Consider the following 5,603-nt stretch of genomic DNA (forward strand, 5'->3'; position numbering starts at 1 on the left):
ATAGTGCAAACTATGAGTGTATTTAATTTTTTTTTACCAAAGTTGGTATGGAGTATCTTAGATATAGTGTACGAACATACTCAAACCAATAAAGTATGTTATATACTTCCGTATGGTAGTATATGAGACGTGGGTGTAGTTACACCCAGGAGTAGGAAGTATTTATCCTATATATATATATATATATATATATATATATATATATATATATATATATATATATATATATATATATATATATATCTACAGCACTATTCTCGCAACCGGTTGCAGAATAATATTCTGAGCACCGACTTGTACTTCCCTAGACACAAGGTTGTACTTCCCGGATAACAGGGTTCAACTTTCTGTCGAACTTACCTGAACTTTCCGTTTTCTTCAGAGGTACTGATTATACCACGAGTTTCTCAACCATTTGTCGGAAGTATGCAAGTGATATACCGTTGGATAGATAATGAAAAACTGCAACTTTTTCATGTTCACACTTTTCACAGATTTTGCACGGTTTAAATTTAATTTTGAAAATACGAAAACGCTTCTATATGGCCAGAAAACGAACTTTTAGTTCGATTTTCGAACCGCTTATCGAAACTGTGCAAATGATATACCGTCTGGAAAGATAATGAAATTGCGCAACTTTTTCATGTTTTACGTTTTTTCAAAATCCTCACAGTTTTTGAACAATTTTGAAAATACCGAAATTCGGACGTACTCAAAAAACAAGCGGACAGTAATTTGGACGATTTGTTTCAACCGTATGTCAGAATGATGCAACTTTCATCTTCCAATTGTTTTCTCTAATTCCTTATAGTTTAAGAGAATAACTCGAATTACTGTCCGCCCGTTTTATGAGACGGGCACCGAATGATTTTCCCCGCGATTTCTATGCGGTATATTTAAGCAATGCAAATGATATACGGTTGGAAAGGTGTAAAAAAGGCGCATCTTTTTCATATATATCATTTTTGCCAAATCTAAATGGTTTAAAATTAATTTTAGAATTTTTGAAATCATGTTTCCGGTATACTTTGCGAGATAACGACTTGAATTTGATGCATTAGATCTCTTTATTTGTTGTGAAATGTTGTAGGTAATGAAATCAAACTCCTAATCTATCAGATAAACCTTTGGGTGGCAATGGTTGAGATGGTTGGTGATCAAAACAATGAGATTTGCACAATAGATTTTCGCCTCGCAAAAACAGAGCATTGAACTTCTCTCGACATGTGCTTGTACTTCTCGGGCAACGCGGTTCTACTTCTTGGTGCGGTTTCACGAAACCATTCAGAAAAATTAATAATTTTTTATCTAAACACTTTCTACTTCCCGTAGTTACCGCTTGTACTTCCTGCAATCACCACTCGTACTTCTCGGAATCACTAATTGTACTTCTCGCGGATGAGAGGATTTTTTTGTTTTTTGTGTATTTGTATTTTGTCAGCTTTTTGTACTTCCTATATTAAGTTTGTGTACTTCTTGTGTCGAATGGTTGTACTTCGTAACTTGAAGTCTTCGAACTTCTTCGCGAATGACGAGATTATTTTGTTATTTTTGTATATTTGGATTGTTATCGGTTTTCTTGTACTTCCTATAATAAGTGGTTGTACTGCCCATGTCCAATGGTTGTACTTCTCGCCGTCAAGTATTTGAACTTCCTCGCGGATGATGAGATTATTTTATTTTCTTGTACATTCTGGTTTTTTCTAGTTTCTTGTACTTCCTACAATAAGTGGTTGTACTGCTCGTGTCGAATGGTTGTACTTCTCATTGTCAAGTATTTGAACTTTCTCGCGTATGACGGGATTGTTTTACTTTTTTACATTTGAAATTTGTCGGTTTTCTTGTACTTCTTACAATAAGTGGTTGTACTGCTCATGTTGTATGGTTGTACTTCTCATCATCAAATATTTCAACTTCCTCATGAATGACGGGATTATTTTGTTTTTGTTACTTTCTATATTAAGTGGGTGTACTGTGCCAAATGGTTGTACTTCTTACCGTCAAGCATTTGAACTTCTCCTCAAATGACGAGATTATTTTATTTTTTCTACATTTGTTTTTTGTCTGTTTTCTTGTACTTTCTATATTATGTGGGTTGTACTACTCATGTGGAATGGGTGTACTTCTCCTCGCCATATTTTTGATGGTGCACATTCACTCCACATTAAAAGAAACATATGAAAAATTAAGGATGAAGTTTGTACGTTGCTATGTGAGCTTCTTCTACTCCCTCCGATCCATATTAATTGACTTCAATATGGATGTATCTAGAACTAAAATGTGTCTAGATACATCCATATAGAGTCAATTAATATGAATCGGAGGGAGTAGATATTTTATTATTTATTTTGCACTTCACGAAGAACTTTGCTCTTTCAAAGTTGATCATTTGTCCTTCTTCTAGTCACCACTTGTACTTCTCGGAATCATAACTTGCACTTCCCACGGGATAAATGTTTTTTTGTTCATACCGATTTTTAGATCGCTAGTTTTTATTATTTTTGATATGTGTGCTCCCTAAAATTGTACATTCTACTTCTTGTCATATTTTCTATGTACTGCCCGCAATACGCATATTGTACTTCCATGTAGATGGTTTTTTTTAGTTTCTATCAGCTTCGAAAATAAATATTTGTGTACTTATTTAATAGATAATTTATTTAGACCTATCAGCCAACCCTAAATAGGGGAACTGTTGTTTTGTTTGGAAATATTTATTCAGGTGCTTGTATGAAAAACGTGTAAAGAAAATTCATTGGTATATTTTTGGAGTTCCCAGATTGACGCAATGTACTTTTGAGCTATTACCAGGGTTTGTACTTCTCAACGTTTGTTTCTGTACTTGCCTAAGTTCTCTTCTACCCCACCTAATCATTTGTGTACTTGCCTAAGTTCTCTTCTACCCCACCTAATCATTTTAAATTTATTCTTTTGCCTAGACTTCCCTTAACGTAAGTTTGTACTTACCAACAGTTGCTTGATGTATTTCCCAGTGTGTGTTTTTTGTTACGGACAACATTACACCATATTTGCACTTTCTTCGACAATGTCCCATTTTACTACATAGAGGAGCGCTCTCGACGCAGTATACTTACACTTCATTATATTAAGAAAAGCACAACCCGGTATGAACATTTTGCACACTTAGCTATCCACAAATATAATGCACTGCTGCAGAGTTGCGAGTGATTGGCTCTAGGAGAGAGCTTCCCCACAACTCCGACAGCAGGGGAAAATAATTCACATTAACTTTACAATCATGATTGCAGCTGCACAACTGCACTTTCCGGTACACTGCCCGCAGAAAAAGAAACGGAGAGACTGAGAGAAAAACAGCCTCATGCTCTGTAAGGTCTCGCGGCCGCGTTCGTCGATTCAACTGGGCAGCGCAACAAATTGGTGCAGCTTCAATTGGAGCCTCGGCGGTAGGGGAAGCTGAAGAATTTCACGACCGACTGCGGGGACAGCTCTCGCTGCAGTATCGCTTAACCAATGTTAATCACAGGGAAGTACAAGTCGATGCCTATCACAAGTTCAGGTCAGTGCCAAATAGCAGTTCATGTAAAGTAAACATGAGTAGGCCGCCAGGGTCAATCAAGCTCGCTTTCCTAATACGAGATCAATTAAGCAGGTTTCATGGCTAGTTGTGCACTTCTAAATTGAAAGGGTGCACCAGCAGTATACTCGTGTTTTCTAGTAGTATATATTTTTATAAAGCAGGTATGCACTTCTCATTTTCCTCAATGTGTATGAGAGGTAGTGAGCACAACTAACTGAAAAAAAGGGAATGCATACCGAACTTTGTAGGGGCTACCAGTGAGCACCATGTGTTTTAGACCCTCGACCTTGTCGTATTTCGCCGGGCTACCGCCTGCCGCACGTCCGTCATGCTGAAGTCCCTGCCCAGCTGCATCGTGGACGTCGGCAAGATTCAGTATGCATCAAGTTGGAATCAGAACAAAAAGGACATACACGAAAAGAAAAAAGAAATGCCCCGACCATGAAGAACACCAAACTTCACTGCTGGCAGACTAAATCCACATACGTATCTATTGAGCAACATTGTACTGCCTGTATAAGCAAAACTGACCTGCCGTACTGCCCTAGACAGAAAAGAGAATAGGAAGACCACGTTGTACTCTGAGATTTGTATCATGCAAATTACTAGAACATAAAAACAAATAATACTAGTATACATAACAATTCTGCAACTTCGCAACCAATAGTATGCGGACGAACAAAAAGAAAGTGAAAACAAAACTGTGACAGACAGGGTCACAGGGGCAACCCGAGCCCCTTACGTCTCGCCGGAGTTGAAGGAGGAGTGGGAGAGGGCACCATCCTGGGCTACTACCGCCGCCGAAAAGAGAGGCGGCGGCCGCCATCGATGAAGTAGGTGGGGGTGGCGGGGGATGGCACGGAGGGTGGTGCGGCGGGCCGGTATGGGGCAGCAGCGAGCGCCCTGGGTGACGGACCTGGATACCGAGGTCACCGTGCCATGGGCGAATCCAGCGATCCCACATCAAGGACGCGGCGGCGCGAATCGGGTTGGGGACGGGAAGCTCCTCACCGGCGCTTGAAGGGAATGGGGAGGGGATACCGACGCCGGAGGGAGGACGGCATCCTTTAGCCGAGTCCAGGACGGACGGGAACCCTGGTCGGCGGCGAGGCTCCGGGAGAGATACATGGCGGGGTGCGGCCTTCTTTGTGGCGGCGCGCGAGGAAAGGGGGGATCCGCTGTTGGCCGGTGCGGGTGGCGTCCCAACGGGCAGGGGGATCTGGAGCAGCGGCGTCCCGGTCGGCGGGGGATCTGGGGCGGCGACATCATGGCCGGCGGCGAGGAACATAATAAATCTGAAATAATAAAGAGGGCATAATAACTGCTAGAGAATAGTGTATAATATAAATCATCATTCTTCTCCAAAGAAAAACAGAACCATAGTACAACAATGTTGTGTACTTACTATATCTAATAGTTGTACTGTGATACGTCTCCGACGTATCGATAATTTCTTGTGTTCCATGCCACATTATTGATGTTATCTACATGTTTTATGCACACTTTATGTCATATTCGTGCATTTTCTGGAACTAACCTATTAACAAGATGCCGAAGTGCCGCTTGTCTGTTTTCTGCTGTTTTTGGTTTCAGTAAATCCTAGTAAAGAAATATTCTCGGAATTGGACGAAATAAAAGCCCAGGGGCCTATTTTCTCACGAAGCTTCCGAAGACCGAAGACGAGACGAAGAGGGGCCACGGGGTGGCCAAACCCTAGGGCGGCGCGGCCCCACCCCCGGCCGCGCCGGCCTATGGTGTGGGCCCCCCGTGCCGCCTCTTGACTTGCCCTTCCGCCTACTTAAAGCCTCCGTGACGAAACCCCCAGCATCGAGAGCCACGATACGGAAAACCTTCCGAGACGCCGCCGCCGCCGATCCCATCTCGGGGGATCCAGGAGATCGCCTCCGGCACCCTGCCGGAGAGGGGAATCATCTCCCGGAGGACTCTACACCGCCATGGTCACCTCCGGAGTGATGAGTGAGTAGTCTACCCCTGGACTATGGGTCCATAGCAAGTAGCTAGATGGTTGTCTTCTCCCCATTGT

General features: G+C 42.1%; 1 long non-coding RNA gene across 1 annotated transcript; it reads right to left on the reverse strand.

The window, feature by feature from the left end:
• Nucleotides 1-3,086: 3,086 nt before the first annotated feature.
• LOC124676520 lies at nt 3,087-4,978 on the reverse strand. The gene is made up of 2 exons (XR_006993666.1): nt 3,796-4,978; nt 3,087-3,473 (listed from the first exon to the last, which is right to left on the reverse strand). It is a non-coding gene; the product is annotated as an uncharacterized LOC124676520 (long non-coding RNA).
• Between the last annotated feature and the right edge of the window lie 625 nt (nt 4,979-5,603).

This window comes from Lolium rigidum, chromosome 7 (assembly GCF_022539505.1).
Source record: "Lolium rigidum isolate FL_2022 chromosome 7, APGP_CSIRO_Lrig_0.1, whole genome shotgun sequence".
In the NCBI taxonomy this organism is placed as follows: Eukaryota; Viridiplantae; Streptophyta; class Magnoliopsida; order Poales; family Poaceae; genus Lolium; species Lolium rigidum.